We start from the raw sequence: 19814 nt of genomic DNA, 5'->3' as shown, positions 1-19814 counted from the left end.
GAAACCACATCCAAAGAGGGTGCCTCCGTGCACTGCTTCACACTGAATAATTTTAATTAGTTTTTATTACTATTATTTTGTAGTGTCGGTTCACATCTCACAGCACTTTGCTGCTCCTAACTCCCTGTCCTCTGCTGATGAGAACTGAAGTTGTGCATCTGTCTTTCACTGCTGTCGCATGAAGCAAGTCCTCTATGTTGCATACAGATGAGACTTGGCTCTTGCTTGCGTGGCAGCCAGAAGGAAAGCCACAGGAATCACAGTTCCCCAGGTGTAAAAGTATGAAAAAAAAAAAAAAAATAACAGGCTCGCAGTTTGCAGAGAACTGGTGGAAGACACTAGTGCTGCTCTGCCAGCATTTGTGATCTTACAGACAGCCTCACAATGTTTAGTAGTGTCTTAAACTAGTGAAAGCACTCAAAAAGCAAACAGCCTGTAATTGTCACTATGGAGCATAGCTAGGACAAGTGAGCCCTCGAGGGTGTGAAACCAGAGGGCTGTAGAAGGAGCCCCAGATGTCACTGCTTTTCAAATCCTAAACTGTTTTCTTTTTGCACTTAGGATTGGCAATGGTGAGATTAATGGCTGGATCGTGTCTGTGTTCTCCAAAGTTTCTTGCGATAATGTCTGATCCCTGAAGATTATCCCTACATCTTCTTCAAAATCTTTCTATTTAAACATTGCCTTTACAAAGTCAGCTTTCAACCCAGCATTTGAGAACAATATTAAGCTGTTTTGTCAGAGAAGAGGCACATATCAGAAAGGGGCTCTTTCTGTAGCATGTATCTCAGGCCTCCCTAGCTTCTATTTATGCTGCTTTTGAGCATAAGGATAGTTTGCTTTTATCTGTCCAATGGATTTCTGCTTCTGTGATCCTTCCTCCCCTGGGAAAGGTGTCTGTGGCTCTTTCCACCACCACAGAAACACAAAAGACCCCAGCTCCTTTTGTCAAGAAGCCAGTGTCGAGAATTTCCTGCTCTCTCACCTGGGGGTAGTGACTGACCTGGAAAGAACATCTCAATTGAGTATATAGTTTCCCCAAATGAAATATCGCTTACCCTCTTCTTTGCAGTGCCAGTAATACGAATGGTCTCCAACCACTATAATTGCTTCGCGTTAGATTGAAAAAAAGAAGGAGCAGCTTTGCTGATTTGTGGTTTAGAAGAATGTACAATATATGTGTCTCCAACTGATATTAAAGATGACAGATTGAAATCTGAGCAGCCGAAGATGTGCACTGCAGATGACAAATTGCCCTCCAACTTTGAGAAGAGTTGGATCATGGCTCAAAGTGCACGGGGAAGGGCCTGAAATGAAAGCCAGAAGACCAATACGTAGTCTCCACAATTAGCATAAGCATCCATCCTACATCTGTAGAGTGCTTTCTATTTCCATATGGACATAAGTGAATTAGTATGGCAGGGGCTGATAGCCCCATTAGATAGCCTGCTTTCCTTTAATGGTTTGATAAAAGGAAGGTGACAAGAAGATAGATAGAGATAATACTCTAGGCTTCTTGCAGTAGAACCATTATCATTAACAGCATTAATTAGCCTATAATACACTGTAGAGAAACATCAGATACAACCAGTCTGAAGGGAAGTAACCTGACAATTGTCAGTAACATGATAGGTTAGCATTAGCACGTACTGATCATTGTACATCTTTATCTTCCTAACCCAGCCTTTCAAAATGAGAAGAATTCCCAAGACTGCCTTGCAGGCAACATCTGTAGCCAAGTCATTAAAAAGACACATGATTATGGAGGCAAGAACCACAAGTTTGGGAGCAGACACCGGAACCTTTTGCCCTCAAGTCAGCCTTTCCTGTACTAGACCAGTTTTACCCTTTGGAGACTATTTGCACTTAAGGGCACATTAAGGTGGACTAAATTGCTTCTAAATCTGTCACTCTTTCCCAGCAGAAATGGGTAGTGCCTTTGGAGAGCACCTCAGAGAGCTCTGGTTAGGAGAAGTGCAGAGAATAACCGCAAATTTGCCCATAAGAGGTAACGAGTAAAGAGACATAGAATTGGAGTATAGCCCTAAATTGGGGAGTTTCAGCCTAAAGTCAGCCTTATCATCCTGCAGTCTAGATGTGTAAGGATGATAAATCCCTACATTCCCCAAAGGGAAATGGAGTGTGCTACTGTTATCCCAAGTGAGCAGCCAGCTAAAACCCCACAGTTCCTACTATTAGCAGAAATTAACGGTGGAATCAGTATTTCTTTGTGGTCATCTTCTCTCTTTTTGCAAGGAATGTATGAAGTCAAAGAATGAGAGAAATATATTTGAGTCCCTTGGATGAAAGCTGAACCAGGAGCACCTAAATCATGCTCAACAGAAGTTTGTCCAAAAAAAAAAAAAAAAAGGAAAAAAAAAAGAAAAAAAAAAAAAAGGAAAAAAAATCAAAACAGCAACAATAAAAACCCTAATTAAGGAGTTCTTACATCCCCCCTTGCTAACCTATTTCTAACCTGTTTTAGCATTTTGTTGAGAACACGACTTCTGTTCTCCCCTAGTATCCAAACTGAATCTACTTTGCTGAAAATTAAGCTCATTTCTTCTTATTTTTCTCCCCATAGAACAGAAGAATTGCTCTCATCACTTTTTCAAGTATCTTTTGTCTCCTGGACAACTATTATTCTATCTCCACTTGGCTCCTTTTTTCTTGGCTAAAGAAATACAATTCCTTCAACCTATTTTGCTGATTATAAAAGTAATCAAACTACTAGAGGGGGTTTCCTTGATCTGAACACAAACCCTCTCTCAGCAAGGAGTCCTGAGAAATTCTTTCATCAAGCTTTTCTGCATGCTGCTTCTTCAGCCTGTGTGATGCTTTTCACCACTAGCATGAACGTGCTGGAAGGAATGTTGAGTTTTAATCTAACTGCTCTTGGTGTCTCAACCTGCTCGGGCTGTGCGAACCTTCCCTGGGTTCTGGGTAGGTCCTCAGGGGTTATGCTGATATCTAAGCTGTTGTATATTGCCTGCCACTGGCGGTTATCATGAGACTCTAAATCAACCACAGCTTTGAGTCAACTTTCACAGGGAGCTCCCAGAAAAAAGATGGAAAGGATTTTAAACTCAGAACCCCCCAGTTTTATTTGAATAAAATCTCAGATTGATTTCCCAGATAGACAATGGAAAGAGACGGATAGCCCCAGGGGATGTTTCATCCCAGATGTTAACGTGAGGTTGGGATGAAACTCTTTTTCTGGAGAGAACCCCAAGGTTTGCTCAGCCTGGACACCCAACAGGTAGATAGACTACATCTGATGAGATGAGTTACGTGTCTGGGCTTTATTTTTCATCTGCTTTCTCACAAACAGCCCGAGCCCAAACAGAAGTGAAGGGCTGTTCATTTGTTTGTTTGTTTGATTATTTATTTATTTGGTGACAGCAGCAATTTTATGTTCCTGGTACCTTGGGTTGCAGTACTTTTATATCTAAATGGAAGCAGTCAGTCTCCTGCACTCTCTGTCTAATCTGAATGAACAGATCTTCCTTCAGGAATAAAAAAAAAAAAAAAAAAAAAAACAAAGTGGATGCTCAGCAGGTCAAAAATCAAATGTGAGGTTATTGTGGAAATACAGCTTTTCCAGAGTAAAGTGAGTGATGGGGAAAATAAAATATATAAAACTGGGGAAAAGGAGAGGTGTGACAAACTCCAAAGAGGATCCCCAAAGTGAAGGGATGAGTGTGAAAATGTATTTTGTTGGTTCCTGAAGTGGGTGCTTTGACCAAATAAATCGTTCCAAGTCTCTTCTTGAAATTATTCTGCACCTGGTTTTTTGGCAGACTCCAAGCTCCATGGCTCTGTCCATGCAGCTCCAAGCTCCTGGGCACTACAAGCCCACAACTACAGACAGGTACCCACTGTCACCAAAAACTGTATGGGACCACTAGAAGAATATTCATGCAGATCCTCTAAGAAAGATGAGGAACAGGAGAGACTGACTCCACAGCCAGAGGAAAGAGCTAAGGCTGCTACCTACGGTAGACACCTCAAGAAGCAGTTTTTCATGGTCCATACCTTACCCAGGGGCAGTTTCCTGACAGAAAAATGCACATCCACACACAGCTGAAAGCAACCTGGGATGTGTCCCACATACAATCAGGAATCAGCCACAGAGGCATTTCTAGCTGAGCAAATCCTCCCTGGCTGCCTTCATGGTCAAGGACCAGAAGTAGGCACTCACAGCCTGAAGTTAATCGGTCCAACATTGATGTCTGCTTTGGGATGAGATGGTTCATATCAGTGGTGCATGGACAGGGGCACAAGCTCAGTCTGGTGGTGAGATGAATCTAACTTTGGACCTCAGCTCTTGCAATGATGGGACATTGGCACCAGAAAATGGTTTGTACCATGGGGCAGCATTTTGGTGCTGAGCTAGTAGTTGCTTCAGTGAAATGCAAAACAGAAATGCTGCCCATTCTGCCTGGCCTGGGACTGGGGCTTGTAGTGGGGGAGGAAGAGGAAATAAATCTTCCTTGGGGGATGCAAAATACGGAAAATGAAATAGAGCAGACAACAGAGAGAATGACAGCTGGAGCCTGCTGGATCTATTGCTATTGACTGTAAGCTTGGCTAAGGTGGCAGTTATCAGCTATAGTATCATCCCACCTAAAAGTGGAAGGGAAATATCAATACTGAAATGTTAAAGGCATAAAAAAACAGAGCAGAGAGAGGATGTGAAATAATGGCACTGCGATGATTAAGACAGACAGACAGACAGTGATGTTACTGCAATGACTCTCGGCAGTGCTGGGAATGAAAGTCTACATTTCACTGTGAGAAAACATAAAAGGAGATGAATTTGCTCTTGTGCTGCCTGCAGATCTTGGTAGACTGCAAAACAGATTTCCTGGGTTCTCTGAAGGAGTTGCTTAGAGGAAATATCCAAGTCATTATGGTTATTCTCCTTTACTCACAAATGAGACCTGGATGTAGTACCTACACCTCCAGTTTTGGAGCAACGGAGTGGATTCACAACTCTCCATGTACATTATGAGGTTTGAAATGGCTCGAGGTCAGTGTTTCCCAAGGAAAAAGGGATGTGCTTAGTTCTTGCTGCTTTGAACTTGATGTTTATTTTCCATTGCTTGAGGTGAAAATCTGCCCCGAAACAGCGCGCATGCATCAGCGTGCGTATGCATATGTGAGCAGGGGGTCAGATGGGCATTCAGTGTTGTTATAAATAAAAAGAAAGCGTCTGTCTTCTTGCATTGTGCTTGGAACCAGGGCTTATTTCCCTAGAGGTCCACGTGTCCCATTTTATTTATGATCTCTAATGGTTGCATCCTAGATGATGGCAGCTCCGCAGATGTGTCTGGCTCCCCAAAGGGGACGGTCCCATGAGTGCAGCTTCTCGGCAGCACCAGCCACCTCTTCCTCCAAAAACCACACCAAAATTTGGGCATTTCACTGCTGGCTCCTTCTTCTTGTCTCCACAGTGTGGTCCAGGAATGCTGCTTGTGAGACCACGCTGAAAACCATGGCACTGAAACATCTGGGTTAAAGAGGATCTTTTGGAGATAGTGGGTGTTTTGGTGGTTTGTTGTTCTTTGTGGTTTGTTTGTTTCTTTCTTTCTTTCTTTCTTTTTTAGAGGGGAGAGGAGAGTTGTGAGAGTTATTTTCAACTGAGGTCACTTTGCAGCTTTTCAGAATCACCCCCACTACAAAAATCAAGCTTGTGATGGAACAGTATCTAAACCCAAGTCTATTCACCCTTATTCCTTTACTCCCAGATCAGTCCCTGCAGTCCCAAAAAGGCTACAAAAATTAATAGTGACAGCAAGAAAAAGAAATCTGCCCTGACTATGCAATTCCCCTCCAAAACCTGCGGGCAATGCCTGGAGTGCTGCTGATGAGGGCAGGCAGAGCCCTCAGGAAAGCATCGCTGCCATACCCATCCCACTGAGAAAGCACCCACATCCCCATAAGCACCCCAAGAGAGCTTTGCTTTAGAAAAATCAAAGGAAAGGGAGGGAGAAATTGGGAGAAAATGTTATTTATACCGATGGTCAGAAGCAAAGCCATGGGGGGTGCATTCATACCCAGAAGCACACAGCCTCCACATCTGAGGCTTTTTCTTGCTTGCCTCCTAAATCATGTCATGAGGCATTGGGGTGACAGCAGGCAGCAGCCATCTCCCTCCTTCCCCTGTAGGCCTGGCTCTGTTTTTTCTTGCCCAGATTTCAAGACTCTTTCAGCTTCTAAAGCCAATCCTTTGCACCCTCAGCCTCTTCTCCCTTTGTCTTTCACTGTGCTGGGAGAGAAACATGAAATCTGGGTTCCTTTTGCATGGAGAGAGAGGGGACTCCGGACTGCAATTACAACTCTCAAACTAATGATGTGCAAAGACTCCAGGTAACAGCAGTCTCCACCCATAAGATGGGGATATCATGTGTTGTCCTAGCTCTGGGTAGTGTGTGGAAGAGAGGATATCCTTTTTAACAGGGGAATATTTCCTCAGCTGACATAAACCAGCGCACACTTGATGCCTTTCTAAAGGCCAGGATGGATGACGATAGCCCCAGGATAATTTCCCACAAAGCTTCACAGAATCTGAATGAAATGAGCACAATTCATTGCAAGTCCTCAACAAAGCAAGCACACAGCTTGGCACTTAAATTTCCCCAGCATCACCGCTATTTTTATGTACAGCCAGCCAGTGCCGTATTTATTTTCCCAGCATTGTCCCCTGCTTGTTTTACAGGAGCAGGACTTGACATACAGGGTGTCGGGCAAAAAAACTTGCCCAGTGCTTCAAAAAGTCAGCAACAGAGTCAGGAATCACAGCCTGGTACTGTGCAAATAAACACATCTGTCCTCTGGCTGTGTGGAAAAGTGCAGGCGTGGGATTTAAGGGGTGGTGGTGAGCTGGGGGTAGGGAGAGAGGCGCAAAAAAGGAGCTGAGAACAGTGCCTGTACAATGAATGTATTTGAGTGGGAGTCAGTTAAAGGCTGGTTTATGGTAACTGCATCACATATTCACATTCATCTTTCTTTAAAACATTTCGAGTTTTCTTTACTCACTACCAAGGCAACTAATTCCTGCAGGAAAACAGGGCGAGCTCACACAGAGCGGTTGTAAACAGCAGCGAGCGCAGCAGCGCCGTGCTTTTAGATGCACAGCGGCCAAGTGCCGAGCAGTCCAGTGGTTACAGAGAAAACTCCTTGGCATCTAGAAATCCCCCACCACTAACCCTGGGTGCACACAGAGCAATCCACTGAACACACAGCGCCGTGTCCACCCGCGCCATGCCCGGTGCGTCAGATGCTGACGGAGGGTTGCTGGATGTGCACGGCTTTAGAGAACAGCACTGCGGCTGCTGGCAGGCATTTTGCTTCTTGCATCTGAGCCCAAACTTCTCCTGCCCTCTCCCCCAACTCAGCTGCCTGAGGAAGGATAGGTGGTCCCGGAAGCAGGAGCACGAGGCGTCGCAGCTCCCACCTTTAATGGGATTGATCTGACCTCAGGGCAGCGCAGGTTTCAGAGCAGAGGATTGAACCTTTACACCCCACACTGTGAAGGATTCCGGGCCATGCTTCTGCAGGTGGCCTGCTGTGACATGGCAGGAAGGGGACAGCTTCGGATGTCATCTTTCCCATTGGGAACACAGACCTCAGGGAGAGAAGGGCCAGAGCTCAGCTGGCCGAGCCTTGGCTTAGTTACAGCATCGATGATGACCCGGTGGCCTTTGTGAAAAAGTATGCTCAGCCCTCGGGCTGGAAAGGTTGGGCACCTCTGGCTGATTTATCCACAGGCACTGACACAGACGAGCAAGGTCCCAGCTCTGGGAAGTTCATGGAAGATGGATAACACAGCACAGATGTTAATGGGCCATAAGGGAAGGCAGCAGAAAAAGTGAGGAAGCTCCTGGTACCTAGCGCTCGCCTTTCAAATCTAATTGCCCCTGAGCTGGTTGATAGAGGGATCTTAACCTGGCACTTCCAACACTGGAAGCACAAATCTCTGTGGTCTGCATGAGAGAAAGAGGATGTCACCTGCATGTCTGACCCACCCCTTCTGCTAACAAAGAGGTCTGAACCCTGAGTCTCCAGCTAGACATTCATGACTAACAACATGCACACACAAGAGCAACTCCACATTAACCTGTTAGCGTTGTCTGCCTTTCCACGAGCCTAAGACCAAGTGAGGGTTTCCCCACACAGCATCCACCCCCTCAAAATCTGAGCAGGTTTAAAGCCACCCTTGGCACAGACCCTCGGTTGTTGCTGTGCTTCAACCTGTAGATGCTAAGGGTGAGTTTCCATCCCAACAGCCCGTATCTCAACTGACCATCTGGTCCTTCCTCAAGACAAATAAGCACGAGTAAGTGCAGCTTGTCTTAAATTGACATTTAAGGTTCATTTCAAGTTCATTCAACTTGAACCCTAGAAATGCTTGTCATTCTCTAATGATGACAATTAGCTGCAAGTATCTATAACATCCCACCATAAGACCCTAAAAAAGCTGAAGTTGGAGTTATGTCTCATGAACAGGGAGTCTGAAGCCATTTATATAGATAGCTCAGAAAATCATACTCTAGAAACAATATGGATCAGAAACCGTGAGATGATGATAAGATGATTGATAAAGATGACAAATACAGATGGTGCTGAAAAAGAAGTCCACTACTGATTGCAATATGAAGCCCCTGCCCAAATGGATGGAGAGCACTGAGAAATGCATTACCCTACATGGAAGGACAATATAATGCCTCATTTCTTTGTGTTTTGGCCCTTTTATGGAAAAGGAGCTCTCAAAGCAAAAGTAACTAGAGATTTGTGTGTGCTTCTTCTTCTCAGGACCACTTTCAGGTACCTTTAAGGAGAAGAAGCTTCAGGAAACACAGCCTGGTCTTTTGGATGTCAGATTTCTCTGGGGTGCTTCCTACTGCCCACCCAACTATTAAATCCTCCAAATTCCCTATCAGTGAAACTGCAGTCTCTGTGGTCTAGCCTCCACCTGGTTCTTCCTTATGTACCATCACCTATAGGGCCTAATCCTTTTCAAGATTTGCCTGCTGTGTCTCAAGTGGAGGTTTTGGGAGCCCTACATGAAGTGGGCTAGAATTAACTCCCTGGTCTCCAAAGTGAAAGCAGGAAAAAAGTCCAAAGAATGGCCGAGAACATCTCAAAAGTTTTCAGGGACCAGGAATGGTCTCCTGCATCAGGGCCATAGACGTTACACCACGCAGCACTCCTGTCCTTGGTCTGGGTTCGTCCACCATTTCTCTGAAGCCTACAGGCAGCCAGCAGCTTGTAGGTCTTCCTGGAAGGTTCTGACCTCTCCTTATGACACTGACTGCAATAGCCATGGGTTATCTCACTATTCCTATCCCTCTTGGGGTGCTGAGCTCTTTGGGCAAGGCCTGAAGGTTGCACATGCACCCAGCACCCACGCAGCAGCAGCTGCCTGTGGAGTACCCCAAAGCTGGAGCTATCCCATGTGTGTGCAGCATCAAACCCTTGCTGCTTTGCTGGGGAATCCACCCCAAAACAGGTTATGAACGCTCCCCCCACCCCATTTTCTGTCGATGCTCTCATTTCTCTTTCCTGAGATGCCCAATATTGTGTCATTTTGATTTTGAGATGAACAATGACAGCGAGGAAGATAAGAAGAGAAAGATTCACTTTATTTTCTCTGTTAATAAGATACCTGTTTGCACGCCTGCCTCCCCCTCCCCTACCTCTGAGCTTTCACTGATTCAAGGATCTGTTACTGGGTGCTCGTTGGAAACAGCTCCTCTGTGTTTACTGTCTCTGCAGGAGATATTATTGCCTCTCACAGCTTAAATCCATGAATCTTTTTTTTTTTTCCTGTTTGTTTGTTTGCTTGTTTGTTTCCAGTTCCAGCCTTCCTTCTTGTCTCCACTTCCTAGTTGGAGACTGCCCGAATACTCAAACTATTTTTGAGATGAACCTTACTAATTATCCTTCCTATTCAAGGAAACTAAGCATGAGTTCAAGACCAGATAGCCTACCCTGGGTGCCTTGCTTTGGTACCACAATGAGGGTTCATTGTCACTCAAGGGCTGTTCAGTGTTATCCAGGCCATTGCACCCTATAGAATCAATAGGAGAAAAAAGTGTAACCCCAAATTTAACCACCTGCAATTTGAATCACCAGCCTGAATATGAGACCTGATTTGTCTCCCAATGACAGCAGTGATTGATTTTGGTTGGACCAAAAGGTCTTCTAGCAGGGAGGTAATGGTCAGCAGCCCTGGACACTGGACAGAAGACCTGATTGGCCTAATTTCCATGGGACCTCCATTTCCATGGGCACCTATGGGCCTTTGCCGTTTTTCCAGTCATGTAAAATGGAAATAGGCTTTCTTCTCTCTCTCTGCCAGCTGTGAAGGAAGGGGATCATGATTGCCTTTCCTGGAGAAAGGTAGAGCTGCCTACGTGCTGTCGAGACTTCACAACGTAGAAGAGCCTGGTGTGAGAAGGACAGGAAATAAACAGTGATTGAACACTGATATTATAAGAGCATTATTAAGAGCATTATGCTTTCTTATTCATTTGGTTTTTTTGTTTTCCCTGCCCTGAGCTTGCACCTAGGAAGCACTCCTGGCTTCGCAGGCTTCCTAGGGTCAGTCCTGGAGGTGGGGTTCATGGCCAAGGCTGTTAGGCCAGGCTGCACCTGCTCTCCTCCTCCTCCTTTGGCATTTGGCTGTTGCTGTGCCCGGAGATCATTCCAGGTTCAATGAGGACGATGTGACTGTAAAACCAGAGACAGCCTGAGGATGCTGAGGAAGAGGGAGCCGAGGGGAAGGCAGCTGGCAAGCAGCAGGTCTCTGCCACTACCACCGTGCCCCTACGTTGGATTAGCTGCTAGTATCTAAAGAGACTTCTTGCAGTAGTGGATGGAAAAAGGGGAGGCTGCCCAAGCTTATTGCAGAGTCCTAAGGGCAGAGAGCAAAAGGGTCTCACAGCCACAGCAGAGCCAAGTGCACAGAAACGGGAAAACTCGCCAGAGAAATGTTTGCAGAAAATGGGCTGTCATTGTCTCCGCTGACCCCTTCCCTCCGCTGAGCCAACATCGCAGTTTTCATTTTCAGGCAGCAAGCTGGAAACGTTTCCTTCCCCGTCTACAGATGCCAAAGGTGCCTGAGCCGAGACAGAAGCTTTCGGGGTGGCTCATCACAAAGGGCACCGCAGTAAAATGCTCTCGGGGTTGGAGCAGTGCTTTTCTGAGCATCGCGCATGCTTCCTGCCTTCCGCCGCCGTGCCGCGCAGCAGCCTGTCAGGAGTGGGACAGTCACAGCCTTTGCCTGTCAGACTGTGGGATTTCTCTCTCCCTCTCTCTCTCTCTCTCTCTCTCCCTGTCTCTGTGCCTTTGGTGCAATGCAGTATTTTCTGCTCGAGCTGCTTCGCTCACTGGAGCCCTGTGAGTGCTGGAGAAAATGAGGGGGTTGCTTTGCGGAGCCTCCCCTGCACACAGCCACAGCTCCTGCTTTTGGTGGGGCCACGCTCAGCCCAGCCATCAGGCAGGAACGTGAAGGGGACATTTTATGACCTCGTTCTGTGACCCGCCCTCTGAAAAGTGAAGGCTGGGAAGGGAGGATCGTTGAAGACATCCAGTAGAGGAACACAATTTCTGGGAAATTTGCATCCAGAGCAGCAGCAGCTTGCAGCCCAGAGCACACCTCAAGATGTTTCTCCTTGTGTTGGCTGATGTAGATTGTTGGATTCAGGAAGACACCAATAGGACACAGCTTGTCACATCTAGGATGAAGAAAAAACAGCACGATAAATTCAGATTTTTGCTGGCCAGTAATAAGGAAAGACCCATGTGCACCAGCTCAGGGCTAGTTCCTTTATGGTGGGTTGACCATTTCCACACTGCAGAGTGCTGGACCCATGGCTTATCCATAACTTTTAGATATAATAATTAAGTTTTGGTGGGTTTTTCTCTCCAGAATGCTTGAAATGTAAAATCTATTCCCAAAAAGGTGTTTGGGCTTTGTCTCAAAGGCACACGTGGTGATCTCCAAAGTCTTTTCCAACCCAAATGATTCTGTGATTCTATTCTATGGTTCTGTGTACCTTTTTGGCATTCTAGGCAGAAGGTGCAACCCCAAATGCAAGGGAAAAAAAAAATAAAATAAACAGGTTGCTGCTGCAATGACTTCTGGCAGAAACTCATCCCTGCTGCTTTTTGTGTGCACGCAGGAATTAGGAAAGTACATGAACTGAGCTGTGGTTTCCTGCCTTTACGTAGAAACCTGTCTCCCAGTTTCCAGCCAAACCTACAAAGCTTGGTCCCATAGCAGCAGTACCCTACTACTACGCTGTTTCCAGTCCAAAGGCACAGAAAGCAGTATTTATACCCCATGCAACATTCAGATGTGACCAGCAATGTATTTATTTGGTTGTGCAAGACCCAGAGCAGCAAAGAGTGGGTTATCACCAGCTTTGCACGCTGGCTGGAAATGTCCTCACTCACCCTCACTCCCCAGAGCAAAGGAAAGAAAGGGAGAAAGGAGGCAGATGGATGGCACCAAGCTCCTGTTTCTCCCCTCCTCACTCCTTTTCTAATGAGGAGCAGGCAGAGTTTCTCCTTCCCCAGCAGCCATGGAGCTTGTTGAAAGCAATTTGGAAGCAACTGAAAGAAAAGGAGTAAATGACTGGATATTGCAGTTTATGGGTGGCTGAGTCAACCCCCCAGGCAGCGATTAGAGGCCCACAGTCCCTTTTATGCCCACAAAAAGAAAATGACTTAAATTCATTCCATTTTAGCTCCAAACAGGAGGCGAAGTTGTAGTGGGCTGGATTGTCAGTTATGCCACCTTCTAATATTCATCTAGAGGAAAAACAAAACAGAACAGATTTTTTATTTTATTTTAAATAAAGCGTCAGTCAATTCAAAGCAAATTTCTCTGGCTTCCATCCTCTCCTTCTAGCTGAGATGCACAGAAACGGGGGTGGAGAAAACAGAGAATACACAAGTGCAACTTCCCTGCCCTTTCTCCCACCTCCGTTTGCCCTACAAATAGTTTTCAACAAGGCTGTTTGCCCAGCCGCCTTCTTATGAGCATTATCCATGCTGGTTCCTTGGCTTCTTCTTCACTTTTTTGCAATCAGCTCCAAAGAGTGGACAAGATGAACATGTCTGCTTCTGCTACTGATTTTCTGAGTGAGCTTGGATAAGCTACCAGAAAATTATTGTATTTTTCCCCAACAAATTCCCACTCCCTGCATTGCCATTAGCAATGCTGAAATCTGCAGGCAGCTGGACTGGAAAAGTCAGGCCAAAACACTCAATGCTTCACCTGTTTTGCTGGGAGAAAAAAGAAAAAAAAATATATATATATATATATAAAATTAAAATCCCAGTCTTGCATCCTTATGGATAACACCAAAGGACCTCTCAGTCTTCATCAGTGCTGTCCAGTGGCCAATGCAGCCAGGAATTCTTCCCATAGAGAAGGTGAGACCAGAATGAGGTGCTGGAGAATGAAAGGTGGAAATTTGGAGCTTCTTCCAACATACAGCTGGGCTGCAACCAGGGTGCACGTCAGGCAGAAAGGTTCATCCTTGTCTTTGAAGAACACATGGTCTAAGCAGAAAAAAGGAAGAAAATGAAAGAGAATCACCCAAGTCACCTGAAATGTCAGTGGCTGGGACGCTTATTATCCAGTAGTTTTGCCTCTGTCCTACAAAGAAGAAAAAAAATCTTTGTATTCTTAAACTCAATTCTCTCATCTGTGTTACTCTTGAGATTTCGGTTTGTTTACTTATTAATAGGGAAAAGATACAGTAAGATTTAAAATGTACTTGTCAACCTACATCTCTTAGAATCATGTTTTCAAGCCTCCTGGGACAATGGCTACCATGGCATCCGAATCTGAATCCGCCACATTGTCTCCTCCTTTGTGAAATGATGGAAAATTGACATTTTTCAAGTCTTTCAGAGAAATTACAAAACAAAAAGAACAGACTGGGAAGAAAAAAAAAAGAGCTACACACACTTAGAGCAACAGCTGTTGAAGCCTTGAAGTTTTCATCAGATAGAAGAAAGGAAAAAAATCCTCCTGGATGATCAGGCAGAATTCTCACTGCTGATGGTGAAGCTTAGTTTGGTCCTACCTGCTCTATGTGCTGGTGTTTGTGCCTTTTTTTTCAGTTTGATTGTGATAGGCTTTTTAGAACATGGATTTTACAAAGGCAAAAATATGGTAGGGGTTTAGATGGGTGGGACCTTCCATGCCAGTAGTATAATGTATTTTTCCAGAGATAAACAAGAATTGGCATATACACAGTTCAAGGTGCAATTTAGAGGCCCAGTTCCCTCTCAACTTTATTCAGCTTTTTTGTAGCATCTCAGGCAATCTAATTCTTCACTGTAACCTATTCTGGTCTTTACATGTCCAGTGCCTTCCAAGCAGTGATGTGTCCCACTGAGGTGCCCAACAGTTCCCACTTCAACCAGCTTTTGACTTTAGCTGGTGCCTCAAACAAGATGCAGAGAACAGCAACAACATCTGAATAGGGAAAGACACAAAAGTGCTGTATGAGACAGCAGACAGCAACAAGGCCAAGAACAGAGTATAAACAATGGGGTAAAATTGTGGGGTTTTGCATGAAAAGACCTGGCAAAGGAAGCAGTACACCAGATATCCAAAACTGATACATACTCAAGCTACTTGTGCTAAGCTTGGATGGAAGCAGGGAGAAAACAGATGCTTGGACTATTATAATAAGCACAGATAGGAGAAGAGACATTAAGACTTGAAGTGGAATGAAGTACAACCCTAAAGATAACAAAAGTTGCAAAACCTTTCATAGTGTTACTCCATTTCTGCTGTTACAAAACCATGTAGAGCATGACAGAAGCTGAAAACCTATGAGTGGAGAGACAGTCTTTTGGTTTCAACTCTTGTCAGCAGCTCAGAAAGCATAGATGTCAATCGTGGCTCCACTCTAGTTTTTTCTGAACCTGACCACTTGCTTACAGCTAGATTTCCCCCCAAAAAACGAGCTTCTGAGCTAATTGCAAAACAATTTTATTTGTTTATTTGTCTCTCTCCTGTAGAAGATGGTGGGGTTTTCTTGGGGGGGGGGGGGGGGTGGGGGGGGCAGGGGGAGAAGCTTACACTTGGAAACTGTATTTTTCAGTTAAGGAAAACTCTCACTTCCTTTTTGTTGCAAATTATTTGTGATAAAAAAAATGTACTTTCAGAAAAAAACTTTTTTTTTTTCCACCCAAAATAACATCGGCAATAGAAATCAAGAAAACAAACCCAAGAACCCCTTGTGAAAAGGCTCTAATAGGCTCCTGATCTGTATGAGGAAGCCAGATTTCCCAGAATGTCCAGCTTGTGGGAACCCCAATTTGTACCACAAAATCTACAGTCATCAGAAGCTACACCTGGATTTTTGCAGGGACTCAACCAAAACTCACTGGAGTCTTTCTATTTTGTCCTCTTCTTGGGATGTAAGGTGCTGTGGTTAGATTTTGGGTGGCCAGTATAGGGTCTGCATCACTCGAGAATAGCTGAAGAGCTTTATAAAGCAACCCCAATCCTACACGATGGGCCAGGCAAGCTGAATATTGTCACCGTGCTGCTGCAAACACCAGTCCTGCCAACTGCAGAGCATCAGGAGACACTTTCCCACCTCCTCCCTCTTCATGAACAGTTTGGAGCTCAGCCATGGCCTGGAAAAGGGCCCAGATATTTACTTTCCTGGACCTTGGCTCATGGCAGGCAGTGTTTGGTTTTGAAAACAACTGCTGATTAAACAGAAATCCCCTGCCGAACAAACAAAAAGAATCTTTTCTTCCCCATTTTTGCCCATCCACTTATATGCCTGGGCTGGAACAAAACTACGTTTTGCTGGACAAATCCCTCTTCACCAAATTCCAGCAGCAGATACACTGCTTTGGCACATACCTGCATTGATGTTCCCTGGGAGATCATCTGGTCAATAAGGGAAAAATTCTTCCTCAAATGGTTAAACTGACCCTTGATAAAATTGATTGAGAGAGCACCACATAATCATTAGTGCCCTCTCTCAGTCTCTGCAGGGTTTGATTTCAGTCCCAAACACCTTTGCTTGCAAAACAACCTTCACTGGTGATAGCCATTTTCGTCCACAAATAGCTATCTTAACCCTTCAAAATGCTTTGCTTTTCCCCAGCTTAGAGCAGTGCTGTTACAACTCTGAAACACTCCAGAAAGCTACCATCCCAACACCAAAATAGTTGTGATTTTACCTCCAAGAGGACACAAGCATTCTTTCCGTCTCCAAGAATGTTACCCCATAACTGGAGTCTGTGCCTTAACACAGATAGTATTTACATTGCAAGACACCCCACTGTTTTCAGTTTTGATGTAGACTCTAGTGCATGGTACTGTACATGTCCAAATCATTTATATAGTCAAAAAAGAAGACAATGTTTGGAAACAAATGTAACAATTGTTTTTGAAGTTGTCAACTGGAAGTTGACGTCACCCCAATATCTCTTGAGTAGACCCTTTGTGCCTGCAAAGTGTTGGACTGCATGGACCATGTTCTTCGCACCACTTCCTCTTGTGCTTGACTTCAAATAAAGTTTGTGCTGCCACTTTTTCCAGATAATCGGTTGACATGAGACAATATCACACTATCTGAGAAGAGATCTGCTAGATTTTCAAAGAGGTTTTGCAAAGGAAGACATTTTCAGGACAGCTCAGCAGGCTGGATATTGAGATTATATGAAAATCCAGGAGCTCTCAAGGGACAGATATTTTTGAAAATCTGAAAATTTTTGGAAATCTTGTACCATAACTTATTCAAAGTGCTCTAGGGACCTATGGCATACCAAGCCCTCGTGGTACCATCTTCTAAGTCCTGCCAGTGGCTTTGCATCTTGTTGTTCTGATGAGGCTGGTGAGTATTTAATTGTTACATACATCTTGTTCCTTTTTCAGCAATGCATTTAGGAATAAAAGCAAATATTCCATCACAAATTATTTCTCAAAGAAATCATATTCTTTTCCAAACTATATTGCTTTTCCAGCAGTGTCTTCAATGCCAAAACCAACAGCTTAGTGCCTCAAACCTGAAATTTTTGGATGGGAGTACTGCTCAGTTGCCTTTAGGCCCATTTTCCCACAGTGTGAGACTCCCTGCCTGGAATACATCCCTAACAATGTAACGCTTTTTCAGGAAGACTAGGATAATAGAGGAAAATAATGACTAACTAGAACATCTAGAAAAAAGAAGCAAATCTCTAGGCACCAGAGTAGTACATTGGAACTAATGTTTATTATTTCCCAGCTTTTCTTTCCCAAAATTAGTATTTTCACTGAACTCCTTCCAAAAATGTTTAAAGATAGAGATAAAAACTTCTTCATAAATGTAATGGTAATCCTCTAAAAATAAAAAATAAAAATAAATCCTACTGTCTTTCGTAGTTTCTTTAAAGTTAGCTCTTATGAAGCCTACTAACTTGGGATCCCACCTCTGAATGCCAGAAAAGATACTGGATCAATTGAGTGATGCGATTTATCCTCTCCTTGCTCTGTCATTTCTGCTTTTCTCTGCCAAAACAGTTGAAAAGAGATCCAAATCGCTTTGGACAAGTGACCTTCTGACCCAGACAGCAGTGCCTGCCATATAACTCATCCCACAGCTGTCAAATATCAGTATCCTTCAGTTGGCCATTGGTCTAGTTTGGATTGACAGTGATCTTGAGGTGAAAGCCTTTGGTATTCCCATACTAGTTGTGGTCAAGCCAAAGGAACTTGCAGAACACAATTACAGAATCCTAGTGGATAGCAAAGCGCTTTAACAAGTATTTTGTGTCCTGAACTCCAAGGAGCCTCTAAGTCTATTGAGAATAACTCTGAAGATTGTGTGTTTTGAATCAACTAAGGAAAGGAAAGTGTAAGCTTTATACTGATATATATCTTGGGAGGCACTCTGGACTACTCTCCCCAAAGGGTGAGTAAATACCATGTTCACTAGAATTATTTGAAAGTGCATTGGCCTCAGTGAGTACAGAAACAATCTTGTACTGACCATGAGATGATCTAGTAGGTCTTTCTGTCTCTCGTTTCTAGCCCTTGGTCCCTTGAGCCGTCCATTTTATTCAATGCAATTGCTTTAGTTGCTGCTCTGAGGCTGACTTCCTTCTCCAATCTGCAGAACAATGATGTTACCATTAGTTTTCATTCTAACCACTTGGCCTTTCATTACAGAGCAGATGTTTACTATGGTTACCAGGAAAGAAGAGAGCACACTACTAGCTTCGTCTGCAGTATACTGTAGATGCTGCTGGTAGACCCATCACACCTTTCACAGTACCTGCAGGCTGCGTTTGGCAGGAAATGGAAAGGCAAACTCACACCCCTTTGCAGAGCCTTCCTCATCCACTGTTCCTCATATCATCCCAGATAATAATATAAAATAAACCAGGCTGCATTAGGCCAGTCTGGATATCCTCCCACCTGCCTACTTGCCTATTTCCAATAATGGACATGTGCAAATACCTAGAGAGAAAATATACAGAACCAGGCAATTATAAAATGATTCATTCCCCAATTTATCCATCCAAGGCCTTGTCTTCTTTCCATCGTAATTGTGCCTCTTCAATGGGATGGCACACATGGTGGGTAGGTAGCTTCAGTGAAGACATATGTTCAAATATCTTATTCTAACTCTGATTCACATCATCCTAGAAAATCTGGAGGACACTTGAATTCTGAAGCCATTGGCTTAATGAAGTTAAGTGTCTTTTAAATATGTAAAATGTAGTCATACAGAGTGAGATTCATTGTTTAGAAATACCAGTTGAATCTAGATTATGCTTTTGGACTGAGGTAACCCAGGAGAGGTTCAAGGGGTGATCTAGAGAAATGTTGCACTCAAACACTTGAGTCCATATGTCTGGTAACTCTGAGCACCTAGAATTACGCCTATCCTTGCTTCCACTTGAATGAGAACAAGAGTGTTTTGATGCATTTGATTCAAGAACAAGAAAGTTCAAAAGCCTCATTAAAGTCAGATAACAAGAGGGAAAAAAAAGGGTGGGGGGAAAAGGGAAATGAAATCAGTTTGATGATGGGGTTTAGCGCAGGTCTTGCTCTTTTAAAAATCCACACACTGAATCATCCCCAGTGATTCAGCAATGAAAACAGCTTGATCTCAAGAGTCACCAAGAAATGGGAAACAGTTGAGACAGGCCTTGAACCTTTCATGTTCTTTCAAAAAAATAAAAAGTAAATTTCAATATTGTTTTTCCTTTTTTGAACTGGGTTGAAGCTAGAAGCCATACCCACACACACACCTCAGTGGTAGAGAAGAGTTTCCTGCAAGTACTTCACCACATGGATGCTCCAAAACCAGCCACAAGCTACCCCCCTACCACTTTGTGCCTGTGTGTTTGGACAAAGAAAAGCAGCTGCCTCAACACGCAAGCCCGCAATGTTGCCCCTAGTCAGATGACTATTGAACTGCCGCGCCAGCATTTTTTACGGCAGTTTAAAACACTATCAAGGCAGCATCAAACTGCCTTTTACATCCAAACCCAAATGGCTATGGAATGGAGCCCAGAGTGAAATGCTAAATTGGATCCTATCAAATCAGCATCAGATCACACAGGCTAAGCGGTAATGAATGGCTCCTAACGACGGAGTTCATCATTATAAAGTAATGACAAAAGATACATAACCGTTGAGGTCTCCAGCAGTGCAACCAGCCGCCACCCATCACCTACCCCCTCCACTCTGTCTGCTGCCTGCTGATTTTTTCCTATTAGGGTGAAGCTCTTTTCTGGGGACTGTTTTTCTCCCTTTAACTGGCAACGGG

General features: G+C 44.2%; 1 long non-coding RNA gene across 2 annotated transcripts; it reads right to left on the bottom strand.

Annotated features, from left to right (window-relative positions):
* Positions 1 to 9039: 9039 nt before the first annotated feature.
* LOC310891937 lies at positions 9040 to 18151 on the bottom strand. 2 transcript variants are annotated; one of them, XR_014577792.1, is made up of 3 exons: positions 18027 to 18151; positions 12466 to 13578; positions 9040 to 11744 (listed from the first exon to the last, which is right to left on the bottom strand). It is a non-coding gene; the product is annotated as an uncharacterized lncRNA (long non-coding RNA). The 2 variants fall into 2 exon arrangements; XR_014577793.1 differs by lacking the exon at positions 9040 to 11744 and having other exon boundaries at positions 12082 to 13578.
* Positions 18152 to 19814: the final 1663 nt, after the last annotated feature.

Source organism: Anser anser, assembly GCF_964211835.1.
Source record: "Anser anser genome assembly, chromosome: 1".
Taxonomy (NCBI): Eukaryota; Metazoa; Chordata; class Aves; order Anseriformes; family Anatidae; genus Anser; species Anser anser.
Note: the sequence above shows the minus strand (reverse complement) of the source record. Positions and strands in the feature narration are given on the sequence as shown.